Source organism: Hyla sarda, unplaced genomic scaffold (genome assembly GCF_029499605.1).
Source record: "Hyla sarda isolate aHylSar1 unplaced genomic scaffold, aHylSar1.hap1 scaffold_492, whole genome shotgun sequence".
NCBI lineage: Eukaryota > Metazoa > Chordata > Amphibia > Anura > Hylidae > Hyla > Hyla sarda.
Window position 1 is genome coordinate 44,376 of NW_026610503.1, and position 19,646 is coordinate 64,021.

Here is a 19,646-nt window from a genome sequence, read left to right on the forward strand (position 1 = left end):
CTCCATCTGCTGGCGGTATTGAATAAGCATTGCTGCACTGATGGGGTATGCATTAGACGAAAAAAAAGAAGAAAAAGAAGAATAATACGCCCAGAAAAGAGGCGAAAAGGAGAAAAACGTAAAAAAACGTGAAAAAAAAGTAAGAGGAAGAGAAGGGAAAAAAAGGTGGAAATGGGTTTAAAAGTGATTTCGGCGGAGAAATATATATATATATATATATATATATATATATATATATATATATGCGCACACACACACATATATATAAACGTATTCTCCGTTGAGATATTGCAGCCGCTGCTGTGTCCAGGCCCAGGAGCCTTAGCACTGTGCTGTGATGTCACTCAATACCACTGACATCACTAGGTGTAAACAACATCTCTCCTTTGCTGTGTATGTGACTATGGAGCTGTTTGGTGATGTCGTCTATTATGGCCTTCATAGAAGCAACAGGAGATTGTTGCATCCATCTAGAACCCTCAGAACTACAGTGCTATGATGTCACTCACTTCCACAGGCCTTGCAGAGTGTAAACAACAACAACCCAGCTTTGTTGTGTATGTAACCATAGGGATTTGTGATGTCACCTAGAACCTTCACAGCAGCGACAGCTTTATGAGGAGCATCAGCACTGCTCTGCCTGAGCAGAACCATCACCGCCATAGGTTGTCAAATAACCCGGGTTTAACCCACACAGGTAAGTCCAATGGGGTGCAGGCATGTCCTCTATGCTTACAGCTTCCCGTGGGTGTTGGTTTGATACCGTTTGGGGACAGCCAAGGAGGCATCTGCAGGCAGCAAAGGTAGGTGTGTGCTTGTGTGTGTGTTTCCTATGCAGATCCTAAGCCCAGTGTCACATGCAAGTAGGAGGAGTAAGAAGGGTTCCTGGCAAATCCGGGTTATGGATTGCATTTAAAAAGGCCCCGTGGGAGTGCAATGGGCCCCTGTCTTGCTGCTTAGCAATAATGGTATGGGTTTAGGTTCTGCTGTGTGTACTGGTGGTTGACTGCCCCCCAGCCCAGAGTGTGCATGGAAAATTGTCTGGCAGCCTCCCTGACAGCAAGCAGTGATAGTGCCCATGAAGGGCACCTTGTTGGGCCCGCCCCTTTCACGGTTATCGCTTCTCGGCCTTTTGGCTAAGATCAAGTGTAGTATCTGTTCTTATCAGTTTAATATCTGATACGTCCCCTATCTGGGGACCATATATTAAATGGATTTTTGAGAACGGGGGCCGATTTCGAAGCTTGCTTCCGTCGCCCTATGCATTGACCCGATATGGCAGTATCTTCGGGTACAGTGCACCACCCCCTTACAGGGTTAAAAAGAAAGATTCCTACTTTCATTGCTACCTGCTTGCTGGCTAGCCAGCTAGCCAGCCCTGTGGGCCTTGCTGCTGCTGCAGCCAAAAAACAAAAGGTGGTGCTGCTGCTGCTTCTGCTGCTTCTGCTTCTGCTTGTGTCTGGCCGCTGTTGGAGCGTCCAGGCACAGGACTTCTGCTGCTGCTGACTAAATGGCCTCCTTAATTGGATCATTTGAGTAGCCAGCACACCTGTGCAGGTAGGGCATGACATGATAGGCAGCTGCCTTGATAGCGGGTGGGTGCTGAATGTTCCTAATTGACAAAATAAGATTAATGCTTATGAAGAAATATAAAATCTCATCCCTTCCCCAATATCGCGCCACACCCCTACCCCTTAATTCCCTGGTTGAACTTGATGGACATATGTCTTTTTTCGACCGTACTAACTATGTAACTATGTAACATAACATGGGGGGGGGGGTCTCCTGGCTGTTCACACAGGTGTGTCATTGCTGTACATTGACCATGCATTGCTTCTGTGGTATTGCAAAGGCAAAGACAAATGCTTCCAGCCATCCATTGCACTAATGGATTGGTCATCAGCTGGCTGTCTATGTCCCGCATCAATATAGACCAAAGTACAGAGGGTTAGGCTATGCTATTGTGCACCTACCTGATGCATCAGAAGGTGCGAGGCCCTTGCTAAATTCTGTGCACAGACTTTGAGATCTATACTTTAGACTGTATCTAAACCTGCTCCAACATGGACTGACATTCTGGCCTACTTTCAGCCGATGCGACTTGTCTGTCGCTGAACAGTCGCTTTTTATGTATTCAGCACCTATGTATAATGTTGTAAAAATGCTCTAGAAGCTAAAGTCGCAGAAATGTCACACATATTTGGCCTGCAACTTTCTGTGCGACAAATTCAGACAGGAAAAATCAGTATAAATCCTTAGAAAATTATCCCCCAGTGTCTCCATCTGCTGGCGGTATTGAATAAGCATTGCTGCACTGATGGGGTATGCATTAGACGAAAAAAAAGAAGAAAAAGAAGAATAATACGCCCAGAAAAGAGGCGAAAAGGAGAAAAACGTAAAAAAACGTGAAAAAAAAGTAAGAGGAAGAGAAGGGAAAAAAAGGTGGAAATGGGTTTAAAAGTGATTTCGGCGGAGAAATATATATATATATATATATATATATATATATATATATATATATACGCGCACACACACATATATATAAACGTATTCTCCGTTGAGATATTGCAGCCGCTGCTGTGTCCAGGCCCAGGAGCCTTAGCACTGTGCTGTGATGTCACTCAATACCACTGACATCACTAGGTGTAAACAACATCTCTCCTTTGCTGTGTATGTGACTATGGAGCTGTTTGGTGATGTCGTCTATTATGGCCTTCATAGAAGCAACAGGAGATTGTTGCATCCATCTAGAACCCTCAGAACTACAGTGCTATGATGTCACTCACTTCCACAGGCCTTGCAGAGTGTAAACAACAACAACCCAGCTTTGTTGTGTATGTAACCATAGGGATTTGTGATGTCACCTAGAACCTTCACAGCAGCGACAGCTTAATGAGGAGCATCAGCACTGCTCTGCCTGAGCAGAACCATCACCGCCATAGGTTGTCAAATAACCCGGGTTTAACCCACACAGGTAAGTCCAATGGGGTGCAGGCATGTCCTCTATGCTTACAGCTTCCCGTGGGTGTTGGTTTGATACCGTTTGGGGACAGCCAAGGAGGCATCTGCAGGCAACAAAGGTAGGTGTGTGCTTGTGTGTGTGTTTCCTATGCAGATCCTAAGCCCAGTGTCACATGCAAGTAGGAGGAGTAAGAAGGGTTCCTGGCAAATCCGGGTTATGGATTGCATTTAAAAAGGCCCCGTGGGAGTGCAATGGGCCCCTGTCTTGCTGCTTAGCAATAATGGTATGGGTTTAGGTTCTGCTGTGTGTACTGGTGGTTGACTGCCCCCCAGCCCAGAGTGTGCATGGAAAATTGTCTGGCAGCCTCCCTGACAGCAAGCAGTGATAGTGCCCATGAAGGGCACCTTGTTGGGCCCGCCCCTTTCACGGTTATCGCTTCTCGGCCTTTTGGCTAAGATCAAGTGTAGTATCTGTTCTTATCAGTTTAATATCTGATACGTCCCCTATCTGGGGACCATATATTAAATGGATTTTTGAGAACGGGGGCCGATTTCGAAGCTTGCTTCCGTCGCCCTATGCATTGACCCGATATGGCAGTATCTTCGGGTACAGTGCACCACCCCCTTACAGGGTTAAAAAGAAAGATTCCTACTTTCATTGCTACCTGCTTGCTGGCTAGCCAGCTAGCCAGCCCTGTGGGCCTTGCTGCTGCTGCAGCCAAAAAACAAAAGGTGGTGCTGCTGCTGCTTCTGCTGCTTCTGCTTCTGCTTGTGTCTGGCCGCTGTTGGAGCGTCCAGGCACAGGACTTCTGCTGCTGCTGACTAAATGGCCTCCTTAATTGGATCATTTGAGTAGCCAGCACACCTGTGCAGGTAGGGCATGACATGATAGGCAGCTGCCTTGATAGCGGGTGGGTGCTGAATGTTCCTAATTGACAAAATAAGATTAATGCTTATGAAGAAATATAAAATCTCATCCCTTCCCCAATATCGCGCCACACCCCTACCCCTTAATTCCCTGGTTGAACTTGATGGACATATGTCTTTTTTCGACCGTACTAACTATGTAACTATGTAACATAACATGGGGGGGGGGGGTCTCCTGGCTGTTCACACAGGTGTGTCATTGCTGTACATTGACCATGCATTGCTTCTGTGGTATTGCAAAGGCAAAGACAAATGCTTCCAGCCATCCATTGCACTAATGGATTGGTCATCAGCTGGCTGTCTATGTCCCGCATCAATATAGACCAAAGTACAGAGGGTTAGGCTATGCTATTGTGCACCTACCTGATGCATCAGAAGGTGCGAGGCCCTTGCTAAATTCTGTGCACAGACTTTGAGATCTATACTTTAGACTGTATCTAAACCTGCTCCAACATGGACTGACATTCTGGCCTACTTTCAGCCGATGCGACTTGTCTGTCGCTGAACAGTCGCTTTTTATGTATTCAGCACCTATGTATAATGTTGTAAAAATGCTCTAGAAGCTAAAGTCGCAGAAATGTCACACATATTTGGCCTGCAACTTTCTGTGCGACAAATTCAGACAGGAAAAATCAGTATAAATCCTTAGAAAATTATCCCCCAGTGTCTCCATCTGCTGGCGGTATTGAATAAGCATTGCTGCACTGATGGGGTATGCATTAGACGAAAAAAAAGAAGAAAAAGAAGAATAATACGCCCAGAAAAGAGGCGAAAAGGAGAAAAACGTAAAAAAACGTGAAAAAAAAGTAAGAGGAAGAGAAGGGAAAAAAAGGTGGAAATGGGTTTAAAAGTGATTTCGGCGGAGAAATATATATATATATATATATATATATATATATATATATATATATATACGCGCACACACACACATATATATAAACGTATTCTCCGTTGAGATATTGCAGCCGCTGCTGTGTCCAGGCCCAGGAGCCTTAGCACTGTGCTGTGATGTCACTCAATACCACTGACATCACTAGGTGTAAACAACATCTCTCCTTTGCTGTGTATGTGACTATGGAGCTGTTTGGTGATGTCGTCTATTATGGCCTTCATAGAAGCAACAGGAGATTGTTGCATCCATCTAGAACCCTCAGAACTACAGTGCTATGATGTCACTCACTTCCACAGGCCTTGCAGAGTGTAAACAACAACAACCCAGCTTTGTTGTGTATGTAACCATAGGGATTTGTGATGTCACCTAGAACCTTCACAGCAGCGACAGCTTTATGAGGAGCATCAGCACTGCTCTGCCTGAGCAGAACCATCACCGCCATAGGTTGTCAAATAACCCGGGTTTAACCCACACAGGTAAGTCCAATGGGGTGCAGGCATGTCCTCTATGCTTACAGCTTCCCGTGGGTGTTGGTTTGATACCGTTTGGGGACAGCCAAGGAGGCATCTGCAGGCAACAAAGGTAGGTGTGTGCTTGTGTGTGTGTTTCCTATGCAGATCCTAAGCCCAGTGTCACATGCAAGTAGGAGGAGTAAGAAGGGTTCCTGGCAAATCCGGGTTATGGATTGCATTTAAAAAGGCCCCGTGGGAGTGCAATGGGCCCCTGTCTTGCTGCTTAGCAATAATGGTATGGGTTTAGGTTCTGCTGTGTGTACTGGTGGTTGACTGCCCCCCAGCCCAGAGTGTGCATGGAAAATTGTCTGGCAGCCTCCCTGACAGCAAGCAGTGATAGTGCCCATGAAGGGCACCTTGTTGGGCCCGCCCCTTTCACGGTTATCGCTTCTCGGCCTTTTGGCTAAGATCAAGTGTAGTATCTGTTCTTATCAGTTTAATATCTGATACGTCCCCTATCTGGGGACCATATATTAAATGGATTTTTGAGAACGGGGGCCGATTTCGAAGCTTGCTTCCGTCGCCCTATGCATTGACCCGATATGGCAGTATCTTCGGGTACAGTGCACCACCCCCTTACAGGGTTAAAAAGAAAGATTCCTACTTTCATTGCTACCTGCTTGCTGGCTAGCCAGCTAGCCAGCCCTGTGGGCCTTGCTGCTGCTGCAGCCAAAAAACAAAAGGTGGTGCTGCTGCTGCTTCTGCTGCTTCTGCTTCTGCTTGTGTCTGGCCGCTGTTGGAGCGTCCAGGCACAGGACTTCTGCTGCTGCTGACTAAATGGCCTCCTTAATTGGATCATTTGAGTAGCCAGCACACCTGTGCAGGTAGGGCATGACATGATAGGCAGCTGCCTTGATAGCGGGTGGGTGCTGAATGTTCCTAATTGACAAAATAAGATTAATGCTTATGAAGAAATATAAAATCTCATCCCTTCCCCAATATCGCGCCACACCCCTACCCCTTAATTCCCTGGTTGAACTTGATGGACATATGTCTTTTTTCGACCGTACTAACTATGTAACTATGTAACATAACATGGGGGGGGGGGGTCTCCTGGCTGTTCACACAGGTGTGTCATTGCTGTACATTGACCATGCATTGCTTCTGTGGTATTGCAAAGGCAAAGACAAATGCTTCCAGCCATCCATTGCACTAATGGATTGGTCATCAGCTGGCTGTCTATGTCCCGCATCAATATAGACCAAAGTACAGAGGGTTAGGCTATGCTATTGTGCACCTACCTGATGCATCAGAAGGTGCGAGGCCCTTGCTAAATTCTGTGCACAGACTTTGAGATCTATACTTTAGACTGTATCTAAACCTGCTCCAACATGGACTGACATTCTGGCCTACTTTCAGCCGATGCGACTTGTCTGTCGCTGAACAGTCGCTTTTTATGTATTCAGCACCTATGTATAATGTTGTAAAAATGCTCTAGAAGCTAAAGTCGCAGAAATGTCACACATATTTGGCCTGCAACTTTCTGTGCGACAAATTCAGACAGGAAAAATCAGTATAAATCCTTAGAAAATTATCCCCCAGTGTCTCCATCTGCTGGCGGTATTGAATAAGCATTGCTGCACTGATGGGGTATGCATTAGACGAAAAAAAAGAAGAAAAAGAAGAATAATACGCCCAGAAAAGAGGCGAAAAGGAGAAAAACGTAAAAAAACGTGAAAAAAAAGTAAGAGGAAGAGAAGGGAAAAAAAGGTGGAAATGGGTTTAAAAGTGATTTCGGCGGAGAAATATATATATATATATATATATATATATATATATATATATATATATATATATATATATATATATATATACGCGCACACACACACATATATATAAACGTATTCTCCGTTGAGATATTGCAGCCGCTGCTGTGTCCAGGCCCAGGAGCCTTAGCACTGTGCTGTGATGTCACTCTACCACTGACATCACTAGGTGTAAACAACATCTCTCCTTTGCTGTGTATGTGACTATGGAGCTGTTTGGTGATGTCGTCTATTATGGCCTTCATAGAAGCAACAGGAGATTGTTGCATCCATCTAGAACCCTCAGAACTACAGTGCTATGATGTCACTCACTTCCACAGGCCTTGCAGAGTGTAAACAACAACAACCCAGCTTTGTTGTGTATGTAACCATAGGGATTTGTGATGTCACCTAGAACCTTCACAGCAGCGACAGCTTTATGAGGAGCATCAGCACTACTCTGCCTGAGCAGAACCATCACCGCCATAGGTTGTCAAATAACCCGGGTTTAACCCACACAGGTAAGTCCAATGGGGTGCAGGCATGTCCTCTATGCTTACAGCTTCCCGTGGGTGTTGGTTTGATACCGTTTGGGGACAGCCAAGGAGGCATCTGCAGGCAACAAATGTAGGTGTGTGCTTGTGTGTGTGTTTCCTATGCAGATCCTAAGCCCAGTGTCACATGCAAGTAGGAGGAGTAAGAAGGGTTCCTGGCAAATCCGGGTTATGGATTGCATTTAAAAAGGCCCCGTGGGAGTGCAATGGGCCCCTGTCTTGCTGCTTAGCAATAATGGTATGGGTTTAGGTTCTGCTGTGTGTACTGGTGGTTGACTGCCCCCCAGCCCAGAGTGTGCATGGAAAATTGTCTGGCAGCCTCCCTGACAGCAAGCAGTGATAGTGCCCATGAAGGGCACCTTGTTGGTCCCGCCCCTTTCACGGTTATCGCTTCTCGGCCTTTTGGCTAAGATCAAGTGTAGTATCTGCATTTGGTCTGGTCGGAAGGTGTCTGTGGTACCCCGCTTCTCGGCCTTGGGGGATTGTCTCTCCTTACGGAGGGACTTCACCCCCTTGCTGCTATTGGGGAGCGGGCTTAGTCCACAGACAACGGGTTGCGATCCCCCTGTCTCTGGGACCTTGTGTCTCAGAAGGCATTTTCGGTACGTTGAGCGTTACCTGTAGCTTCGGAAGCACCTAGGGTACCCCCGACCTCTGCCTTGGGTAAGGGTTCCGCTTTTATAGCGGGATTCCGAGCCCCTGCTGCTATTGGGGAAGGGGCTTAGTCCCTGGGTGTGGAAGATGCCGTTCTCCTGGGCTTTCCCCTCTGGGGAAATGTCGATGCGAAATACCATCCGCATAGAGGTGTCGGAGAGCCATCGTCAGTTGAAGAACCTCCGCTTCATTGCGGAGGTGATTCTTCTTGACTACTTCCGCCTCAATAGGGAGGACATCCTGTGTCTAAATGACCAGGAAAGCCGTGGCCTGTATACCGTCACCTTCACGGCCACGGCGTGTTGCGATAACATCTATGCAACCTTGTCTGGTGCGGACCAGAGGGACGATCGACTCGACGGTCTTTCGTTCCAGTTCCTCTATGGTGAGGAACATATACCGTTGGTGGTGGCTATGCACAGCCCTCATGTGACCACGGAGGATATAGCCACTTTTCTTCGGCGATACTGCGAAGAGGTGCGATTCGCAAACAAAATCTTGAACTCCGTGCGGTTCTGGAACGGCAAGAGGAAGTTCTGGGTCAAGCTCCGTAAGGATCCCGGTGGTATTGGGGGTCTTTGCCATCCGCCCCCAAATTTTGCCATCGGGAGAGTTCGGGGCTTCCTGTTCTATCCTCAAATGCCTATGTATTGCCGAAATTGCTTGAGGTTTGGCCACACCCAGGAGACCTGCGGCACGGAGCGTGTGATTCGCTGCAATAGGTGTGGCCAAGAAGGTCACATAGCCTCAAGATGTAGCCATACGATAAGGTGCAACCTCTGCGGAGAGGAAAATCACGATTTTAATTCCTGTCCCCATAAAGCAAAAACTACGATGGGTGGGTCAAGGCTGGGCCCACCCAAAGAGGGGACAGGACAAAAGACGTCCTTTTTTAAGATGCCCAAACCCCAGATGGCAGGTACTGATGGGTCCAGGCCCAAGACCTCTGGTGCTCCATCGGGGGGCCCACCGGTGGTAGTGCTAGGGGGAGGCCATGGGGATTCCACGAAGCCCGGGCGGGTGATCGAGTTTACTGCCCGGGAAATTGAAAGACGTCGATCGACTTCCTACCTGGCTCAAGAGCCCACCGAAACTTCTGAAGGGGGCTCACCTGTGGCGGGTGGCAGCCGACGGGCCTCGGTGGGGGCAAAGGTGGACCCAAAATTACAGCATAAGCCAGGTACTGGCTTGGCCCAGGGTCGCCCTGCTCCGGACGAAGAGGCCCCGGTGAAAGCCCGCCGGAAGGGGAGCCAGGTGGCCAGGTCTGAGCCCGGTCCTGTTACTCCGCCTATACAGGACAGGGCCAAGAAGACAAGTGGCGCCAAACCAGGGTTTGCTGCCCCGCCAGCAGTGGACCCGGTGGGTAAAACTGGCCATCGTCGATCGATGGGGAAGTTGGAGCAACAGTCCTCAGCAACGCTTGCTGGGGAACAAGCGATGAAAACTTCCCAAGGTAGCGGCAAAGGTTCCGGAAAAGAGGCCTCACAGGCCCCTGTGCAGCAGTTCCAGTCGTCAAATGATGAAAGAAGACGCAGATCCATCAGCCGGGGGCCAGAGATTACATCGAGTGAGAGCAACACAGAGGATATGGACAGCAGTGTGACATTTAAAAGACAAAGAGAAGAAGAAGAGGAAGACATTCAAAGGAAAGCGGCGTGCCGTAGTTCGGACGAGAGCGAGCTCAGGGTCGGGGCATCATCGATCTCAAGCTCCGACCCTCAGAACATCAAGGAGCTGATGACCCCGCAGGCGGGGGATGACGGTACGCAGCTTATTATTGACTTTGATTCTCCAAGCACGGACTCTCCATAAACTATGCCTATCCCTGTAAAAATTGCCTCACTCAATGTGAGGTCCTTAAAGAGCCCTGATCGCAGGGCTGCTTTATTTTCTTATCTAGAGACATGTGACTTTGACCTTTGCCTGCTACAAGAATGTGGAATCCCTAGTAAAATGGACTATAAAGACTTAAAAGAAGACTGGAAGCTGGGCCCATCCATATGGTCCGGTGCAAATGACTGTCGTTCTGTGGGTGTTGGGCTGCTCTGCCGAGGCCAGTCCTTTTCTATTCATACAGTAACTGAGATTGTGCCTGGCAGAGCTCTTTTAATTCATCTATATTTTAATGGACTTTTAATTCGTGTTTTAAATGTGTATGCCCCTCCTGATAAACAGGAGCGGGCAGAACTATTTGAAATTTTACCACTGTTTTGTGTTGGGTCTTCCCCCCTGCTGGTGGGAGGTGATTTTAACTGCATACGTGATGGGGAACACCGGCAGGGTGGGGATATTAATCGTAAAGACCGCACTTCTTACCTGCTTAAAAATGTTATTGATGATTTTAATTTGAAAGATTGCTGGAAGGATCTCTTGCCGGAGGACCCGGGCGCCACATGGTCCAATGGAAGAGTGAGCTCCAGAATCGATTTTATTTTTTCCTCTAGAGCTTTTAAACCCCTGAAATGCACGCTCGAGCAGAATATCTTCTCTGATCATAAGCTCCTCTTGGTGGGCCTGGAGCTAGAGGGGGAGCAAAAAGCAAAAAGGGGCCTCTGGAGATTAAACACCACACTCCTAGAGGACCCTGAGATAAAAGAGGAGTTTGTGCGGACCTACCAGTGCTGGCAATCACAAAGAAAACCCCACGAGCCTATGCTGCACTGGTGGGAGGGCACCAAATCTAAAATCAGATTTTTTTTTATCAAAGCAGGTAAGAAGAAGGCAAAAATGGAAAAACAGTGGTTTTATGTTCTTAACATGCGTTTAAATGTACTTTTTAAATTGAAAGAAGCTGGTATGGATGTAGAAAATGATATTTTAAACCTTAAAACTGAAATAAAACATGCCATAGAAAAGAAAGGGAAACAAATCATTTTTAACTCACATGTGCAGCACCTGGAGGAGGGCGAGAAATGTTCCCGTTTCTTTTTTAAAAAAGTGATGAATAGGAGGGATATCATCCAGAACCTTGAGGGTGAATCCACTCCAAAAGGCATGTTAGATGCAGTTTTTAACTTCTACCAGCTTCTTTTTAATAAGAAAGATCTTAATCCATCCTTTTTAGAACATGTTCTTAATTCCCTTGATTTTAAGCTAGATGTTTTAGACCAGGAGGTTTTATCCCGTGATCTTAACTTAGATGAACTTTTATTTGTTTTTAAAAGTTTTTCTAGTGGGAAGGCCCCTGGGGAAGATGGTTTACCCATCGAATTTTATTTAGCTTTTTGGGATATTTTAAAGGATGATATGGTTTTATTGTATAAAGAAACTTTTATTGTTAATGAACTTCCCCCTTCCTGGAGGAGGGGGATTGTATCATTACTTTTTAAAAAAGGTGAAAAGGATATGCTAAAAAATTGGCGCCCCATCACACTTTTAAATGTCGATTATAAAGTTTTAGCCAAGTTATTAGCTGTCCGTTTTAAACCTTTTATTCATAAATTAGTTCACCCAAATCAGGTTTGTGGGGTACCTGGAAGGTCTATAGCTGAATCCCTAAATATTTTAAGAGATGTTTTATGGTATTTTAAGGATAGAAATCAAACTGTAGCAATTTTATCCTTAGACTTTGAAAAAGCCTTTGATAGGGTCTCCCATGAATACCTGTTTTTAGTTCTTAAAAAGATGGCAGTGCCTGAAACGATTTTAAGCCGAATCATGCTTTTATACCGATCCTGTTTTAGTCAAGTCTCTGTTAATGGCTTTTTAACCAGCGGTGTTCCTCTTTTATCAGGTGTCAAACAGGGCTGCCCCCTGTCCCCACTCCTTTTTATTTGCGCAATCGAACCACTGATGGCCCTCCTCAGAAAAGACCGGGTAGTAAGAGGCGTACCGATACCTGGTGGAGGAGGGACCCATCTAAAGGTGTTGGGGTACATGGATGATGTCACCATACTGTGCCCGGACTCTCCATCCATGAGGGGGGCATTGAGGAACACCAGCTATTTCTGCGAGGTCTCTGGTTTTAAGCTAAACACAGATAAATGTGACTGTTTTTATATTGGCTCCTGGGATTCATCCATCACCCCAGGAGTCACAATGCAACAGGATCAAATTAAAGTTTTAGGTATTGTTTTTAACCAGGTCAATGATGGGAGCCCTAACTGGGATTCAGCTATAGCTAAGATGGAGAAGAAGATTTTAATGTGGAATCTTAGAAACCTTACCATGGAGGGGAAGATTTTAATAATAAAGATGGTTTTACTCCCTATTATGCTATACATTGCCATGGTATTTCCTCCATCTATTTTATACATTAAAAAAGTAACTAGAATTGTTTTTACTTTTTTATGGGGTTCAAAAATGGAGAAATTAAAGCGTGATTTTATGTACAAAAGTAGAGATAATGGCGGGAAAGATGTTCCTAACCTTTTTACTTTCTTTTACATAAAGTATTTCTGTTTCTGTTTTAAGATTATTAAATCCAATGGCATTTTTAGCTGCTTTTTAAGGTACGCTGCGGGCATGGTTTTTAAAAGATGGTTGCGCATCCCTCTGAACGCTCCGGTGCTTCTGTGTCCCCCAAAACATTATGTGGTGTTGGAAAAGACAGTCAGGCTCCTAGGTCTCCAAGATTTGGAGCCTGACATACTGGGGGACCAGAGAAAGGTATCAAAGGTCCTCAGGCGGAGTGAGGTTACCCTGGCAGTGTCCAATTTCACACAGGCAAGATCCAAAAAGGTATGGCGGAACGTGTACGGGAAGTTTCTGGCGAATGTACACAGGGATCTTGCCTGGGCAATCGTCCACCAGTGCCTCCCTACTCGTGAGTTCCAGCACAGGCGAGGACTGGTGGCGAGAGCCAAGTGCCCGAGAGATGGCTGCGGAGTGGACGAAACGGTGCTGCACATATTTTGGAACTGCCCTTTTGCACGGGAGCTTTGGAGGAAGGTAGGCCCACTTTTGAAGTGGGCCTGCGGCCTAAAAGATTTTAATCACGAATGTGTCTTTTACGGTCTTTTTAACTGCCCCAATTTTAAACAGCAGATGATCTGCTGGATGATTATTAATTGTTTTAAAAATGCCATCTGGAAAGTTAGGAACATCTTACTTTTTAAACATGATTTTATTGATGTTAAAAACTGTATAAAGCTGGCCCTGAGTGAGATGTACATCTATTACCTAAGAGACAAGAAACAGTTGGGGGCCAGCGAGGCAGCATCCATGTGGTGTCTGCCTCTATGGAACGAAATAACAGTATAATCAGTTTTTATGACATTTGTATAATGTTTTATCCTGCCATTTTTATTTTTTCTCCTTTTATTACTGGTTTTATTATTTGTATTTTAAAACTTTTGTGAACCTTTTATTATTTTGCGTTTTAAATTTTGTATGGTTTCTTATTTATTCAATAAAATTTTGTTGAAACCTTATCTGTTCTTATCAGTTTAATATCTGATACGTCCCCTATCTGGGGACCATATATTAAATGGATTTTTGAGAACGGGGGCCGATTTCGAAGCTTGCTTCCGTCGCCCTATGCATTGACCCGATATGGCAGTATCTTCGGGTACAGTGCACCACCCCCTTACAGGGTTAAAAAGAAAGATTCCTACTTTCATTGCTACCTGCTTGCTGGCTAGCCAGGTAGCCAGCCCTGTGGGCCTTGCTGCTGCTGCAGCCAAAAAACAAAAGGTGGTGCTGCTGCTGCTTCTGCTGCTTCTGCTTCTGCTTGTGTCTGGCCGCTGTTGGAGCGTCCAGGCACAGGACTTCTGCTGCTGCTGACTAAATGGCCTCCTTAATTGGATCATTTGAGTAGCCAGCACACCTGTGCAGGTAGGGCATGACATGATAGGCAGCTGCCTTGATAGCGGGTGGGTGCTGAATGTTCCTAATTGACAAAATAAGATTAATGCTTATGAAGAAATATAAAATCTCATCCCTTCCCCAATATCGCGCCACACCCCTACCCCTTAATTCCCTGGTTGAACTTGATGGACATATGTCTTTTTTCGACCGTACTAACTATGTCACTATGTAACATAACATGGGGGGTGGGGGGTCTCCTGGCTGTTCACACAGGTGTGTCATTGCTGTACATTGACCATGCATTGCTTCTGTGGTATTGCAAAGGCAAAGACAAATGCTTCCAGCCATCCATTGCACTAATGGATTGGTCATCAGCTGGCTGTCTATGTCCCGCATCAATATAGACCAAAGTACAGAGGGTTAGGCTATGCTATTGTGCACCTACCTGATGCATCAGAAGGTGCGAGGCCCTTGCTAAATTCTGTGCACAGACTTTGAGATCTATACTTTAGACTGTATCTAAACCTGCTCCAACATGGACTGACATTCTGGCCTACTTTCAGCCGATGCGACTTGTCTGTCGCTGAACAGTCGCTTTTTATGTATTCAGCACCTATGTATAATGTTGTAAAAATGCTCTAGAAGCTAAAGTCGCAGAAATGTCACACATATTTGGCCTGCAACTTTCTGTGCGACAAATTCAGACAGGAAAAATCAGTATAAATCCTTAGAAAATTATCCCCCAGTGTCTCCATCTGCTGGCGGTATTGAATAAGCATTGCTGCACTGATGGGGTATGCATTAGACGAAAAAAAAGAAGAAAAAGAAGAATAATACGCCCAGAAAAGAGGCGAAAAGGAGAAAAACGTAAAAAAACGTGAAAAAAAAGTAAGAGGAAGAGAAGGGAAAAAAAGGTGGAAATGGGTTTAAAAGTGATTTCGGCGGAGAAATATATATATATATATATATATATATATATATATATATATATATACGCGCACACACACACATATATATAAACGTATTCTCCGTTGAGATATTGCAGCCGCTGCTGTGTCCAGGCCCAGGAGCCTTAGCACTGTGCTGTGATGTCACTCAATACCACTGACATCACTAGGTGTAAACAACATCTCTCCTTTGCTGTGTATGTGACTATGGAGCTGTTTGGTGATGTCGTCTATTATGGCCTTCATAGAAGCAACAGGAGATTGTTGCATCCATCTAGAACCCTCAGAACTACAGTGCTATGATGTCACTCACTTCCACAGGCCTTGCAGAGTGTAAACAACAACAACCCAGCTTTGTTGTGTATGTAACCATAGGGATTTGTGATGTCACCTAGAACCTTCACAGCAGCGACAGCTTTATGAGGAGCATCAGCACTGCTCTGCCTGAGCAGAACCATCACCGCCATAGGTTGTCAAATAACCCGGGTTTAACCCACACAGGTAAGTCCAATGGGGTGCAGGCATGTCCTCTATGCTTACAGCTTCCCGTGGGTGTTGGTTTGATACCGTTTGGGGACAGCCAAGGAGGCATCTGCAGGCAACAAAGGTAGGTGTGTGCTTGTGTGTGTGTTTCCTATGCAGATCCTAAGCCCAGTGTCACATGCAAGTAGGAGGAGTAAGAAGGGTTCCTGGCAAATCCGGGTTATGGATTGCATTTAAAAAGGCCCCGTGGGAGTGCAATGGGCCCCTGTCTTGCTGCTTAGCAATAATGGTATGGGTTTAGGTTCTGCTGTGTGTACTGGTGGTTGACTGCCCCCCAGCCCAGAGTGTGCATGGAAAATTGTCTGGCAGCCTCCCTGACAGCAAGCAGTGATAGTGCCCATGAAGGGCACCTTGTTGGGCCCGCCCCTTTCACGGTTATCGCTTCTCGGCCTTTTGGCTAAGATCAAGTGTAGTAATACAGGAGATCTGGTCAGAAGGTACTCGGGTACCCCTCTCCTCGGCCTTGTGGGATCGCCCAGGTTTATTGCCTGGGCTTCACCCACTTGTTGCTATTGGGGAGAGGGCTTAGTCCCAGGGTAACGGGTTGCGATCGCCTCTCAAAGCCTTCGGGTGGAGAGAGGTTTGAGCGAAGTGGCTGGTTGGTTGGAGCGGAGAGAACCAGACCAAAACACGAATGAACCATGGATGAAGATCTAGATCCTGGTTCGGTACCGGCTTATGCCCGGATTAAACACACTGTGCGGGTCATTCTCACAGGTGATGCGGCGGATGCACGTGGCATGAGGTTCGTGATAGAGGACGTGCTCGACAAGATTCTTAATGTTCGTAAGCGAGAGATTTTGGCCATCCAGGATTACCCTAAGCGGAGGATCTACGACTGCACTTTCATAGGGGAAGGCGTATTCTTAGATGCAGTAATGAAAATTCCAAAGCAAGATGATCCGAGGCTTAAGGGTATCCAAATTGTCGAGCACGTCCTAGATGAAACCAAGTTGATTGTCGTGAAGATGTACTCCCCTTTTGTAAATCAGAGAGAGATCGATGGGTTCCTGGCAGCCTACTTTAAAAAGGTGGAGTTCAGAGGAAAAATCATGAACGACTGTGGTGTCTGGACCTCAAAATGGCGATATCAAGTCACGTGCAACAAAGACCCCACCCTCCCAGGGGGGATACTATTACCGCCTGCTCGTTTTAAATTAAACAATGTGTGTGGCGACCTCTTTTTTGCGGGAATGCCAAACTTCTGCAGAAGGTGCCAACGTTATGGGCACATAAAGGAAAATTGTGAAAGTTCCTGTAAGAAATGTGGAAGCATGCAACATGAAACAGAAAAATGTGATAAGGGTTTGAGATGTAATTTTTGCCGTCACTTTGGTCACGTGTATGCTTTCTGTCCCCACAGACCAAAAAAAACCACAGAACAGCAAGGGCAACCCAAGAGAGACGTCCGGAGACCAGCCTGGGGAAAAGCCAGAGAGGAGGAGCACCCCCCACAAGAAGAGGTAAGCTGTGAGATGGAGACCACGGCCCCCCCAAAAGAACCCCAGGAGAAAGAGGCACAGGTGGAAAGGGGGACCCCAAATGAGAGGAGGCCGGGGAAGAGAAATGCGAGAGGGGATCGGGCAGATACCTCAGAGAAGGTGGAAGAGCGAGAGGTGCCCGATTCCACCCCGGAAGGTCCTCCTGCTCGGGGTCCCCCTGAGTGTGAAAACCCGGACGGAGTAGCAAAGGTGAAAAGACGAAGGGGCTCCAAAGGGCGTCCGGACTCGGAGGTGGTCCAGGAGGAGCAGATGGAAGTTCCTGTCGTGACGGGGGCTCCAAGTGAAGCTCCTCCACAGGTCCCAGCGGTGGATACCCCTCCTCCTCCCAGCCAGGAGGAGGTTTCAGGGGTGACCATCTCCGAGGTCCCGGAAACGGACCTAAGTACGCACCCGACCCCTATGGAGGGGCAAGAGGTGGACGCCGAAAAAGAGAATGGAGCCCAGAAGCTGTTCTTACCAATGTACTCCGTCTATACACCTGTGGTCTTGGAAGAGGGGGGCTGCTCGAGCGATGGTGGTTCCTCTCCGGCTTCCTCTATGTGTACGGTAGAGTCAGAGGTGGGGGGTAACGAGAGCTCCAGTGCGCAATCTGGTTTTTAGTTTGTTATCTGAGCCTCCCTTTTTTTTACATCTCCAATGGCTGAGTTGTCCGGATTGTCTATGAATGTAAGAAGTATAAGTTCACGAGCGAAACGGGTTGCCCTTTTTAACTACTTGTCTATTTTTGCTGCTTCTGTGGTTTTCCTGCAGGAGTGCGGCATCCCGCATAGTTTAAATTATGAAAAGTATAAAAAAGATTGGGTACACGGTCCATCAGTCTGGTCTGGATCTAACGAATCCAGATCAGCAGGGGTCGCCATACTTTTTAAAGGAAATGCTTTTATTGATTTTATTCATGAGATTTTACCAGGCAGAATTTTATTGGTTAAAGCTTTTATTGATGGTATTAAATGGCAGTTTTGAAATTTTTATGGTTCACCCAATAAAAATGATAGAGCACGGATGTTAGAGATTTTACCCCTTTTTATCAATGATTCTGAACCTCTTATTTTAGCAGGTGATTTTAATTGTATTTTAAGGGGGGAGCACCGTTTTACCAATTCAGTAAGTAGAAACTATGATAAAACATCTTCTATGTTAAAAAATATGATTATTGATTTTAGACTTACTGATGTTTTTAAGAAATGCAATAGTATTTTACCAGAAAGAGACGGTGTGACCTGGAGCAACGCAAACTGCAGCTCCAGGATCGATTTTATCTTCTGTTCTTATCAAGTACTGCCTTTTAAGTGTGATGTTTTAACCAATGTTTTTTCTGATCACAAACTTTTATCTTTTAAGGTGAAGAGTGATTTTAGAAAAAAGACTGGGAGGAATGCCTGGAAGATGAATGTATCCCTTTTAGAAGATCCGCAGGTTTTATCCGATTTTATCAACTTCTACAAGGACTGCAGACGGGTAAGAGATCCTAACACTCCCATCAGTATATGGTGGGAGAAAATGAAAATAAAAATAAAAGAGTTTTTTATTAGAGTAGGGATCTCTAGAGCTAAAGAGAAGCGTGAGTTTTACTCCCTTCTAAATACCCGTCTGCAAACCCTGTACAAATTCAGAGACAATGGTATAGAGGTTTATAGAGAAATTACTGACTTAAAAAAAGAAATAAAACAGTGCCTGGAGCAGAAGGGAAAAGAGATAATTTTCAGATCCAAAATAAAGCACCTTGAAGAGAACGAGACCTGCTCCAGGTACTTTTTTAAGAAAGTAACGGATAAAAAGGTTTTAATTGATAATATACAAGGAGAAAAAGATGTACAGGGTATTTTAAAAAGGGTACATTCATTTTATGCGGATCTTTTTAATACAAAAAATATTGATATTGATTTTATGAATGACTCATTGAAGGAGATTACCAATGTTTTAGACCCTGTGTCCCAGTCTCTTTTACAGAGGGAGATCTCGGAACAGGAGGTTTTAGAGACGATCAGGAGTTTTAAATCCGGTAAGGTGCCTGGTCCTGACGGTATACCCATTGAGTTTTATGTCATTTTTTATGGTGTTTTAAAAGATGACCTTTTTTCCCTTTTTACAGAAGTATTTAAAACAAAAGCCCTCCCAGGTTCATGGAGGAAGGGTGATGTCTCCCTGCTGTTCAAAAAGGGAGACCGGTCAGATCTAAAGAACTGGAGACCAATCACCCTCCTCAACTGTGACTACAAAGTGATGGCAAAACTGTGCGCAAATAGATTAAAAAGTGTAATAGATAAAATAATCCATTCAAATCAGGTCTGTGGGGTGCCTGGGAGGAGCATATGGGAAAATCTTAACCTTTTAAAAGATGTGATTAGTGACACAAAGTCTAGAAACGGAAAACTAGCCATTTTATCCTTAGACTTCGAGAAGGCTTTTGACAGAGTGTCACATTTTTATCTTTTTAAGGTTTTAGAGAAAATGGGTATACCTGAAGGCTTTTTATTGTCTCTTAAGGCCTTTTATAAAAACTGCACAAGCAAGATTTTAGTTAACGGTTTTAAGACACAGGATGTGATTTTAAATTCCGGAGTGAAGCAGGGGTGTCCTTTGTCCCCACTACTTTTCATATGTGCGCTTGAGCCTCTACTATGCACCTTGAGGAGAGATAAGCAAATAAGAGGGGTCCCC

At 45.5% G+C, this 19,646-nt stretch overlaps 4 non-coding genes and 2 pseudogenes across 4 annotated transcripts; all 6 read left to right on the top strand.

Moving 5' to 3' along the window:
- The first annotated feature begins 1,116 nt into the window (after nt 1-1,116).
- On the top strand, nt 1,117-1,307 carry LOC130337174 (U2 spliceosomal RNA). The gene has a single exon (XR_008878116.1). It is a non-coding gene; the product is annotated as a U2 spliceosomal RNA (small nuclear RNA).
- Nucleotides 1,308-3,393: 2,086 nt separating this feature from the next.
- LOC130337175 (U2 spliceosomal RNA) lies at nt 3,394-3,584 on the top strand. Its single transcript, XR_008878117.1, has one exon. It is a non-coding gene; the product is annotated as a U2 spliceosomal RNA (small nuclear RNA).
- Nucleotides 3,585-5,675: 2,091 nt separating this feature from the next.
- LOC130337176 (U2 spliceosomal RNA) lies at nt 5,676-5,866 on the top strand. Its single transcript, XR_008878118.1, has one exon. It is a non-coding gene; the product is annotated as a U2 spliceosomal RNA (small nuclear RNA).
- Nucleotides 5,867-7,977: 2,111 nt separating this feature from the next.
- On the top strand, nt 7,978-8,195 carry LOC130337160 (U2 spliceosomal RNA; annotated as a pseudogene).
- A 5,389-nt stretch (nt 8,196-13,584) lies between these two features.
- LOC130337148 (U2 spliceosomal RNA) lies at nt 13,585-13,770 on the top strand. The gene has a single exon (XR_008878099.1). It is a non-coding gene; the product is annotated as a U2 spliceosomal RNA (small nuclear RNA).
- Nucleotides 13,771-15,860: 2,090 nt separating this feature from the next.
- Nucleotides 15,861-15,993, top strand: LOC130337161 (U2 spliceosomal RNA; annotated as a pseudogene).
- The last annotated feature ends 3,653 nt before the right edge of the window (nt 15,994-19,646 follow it).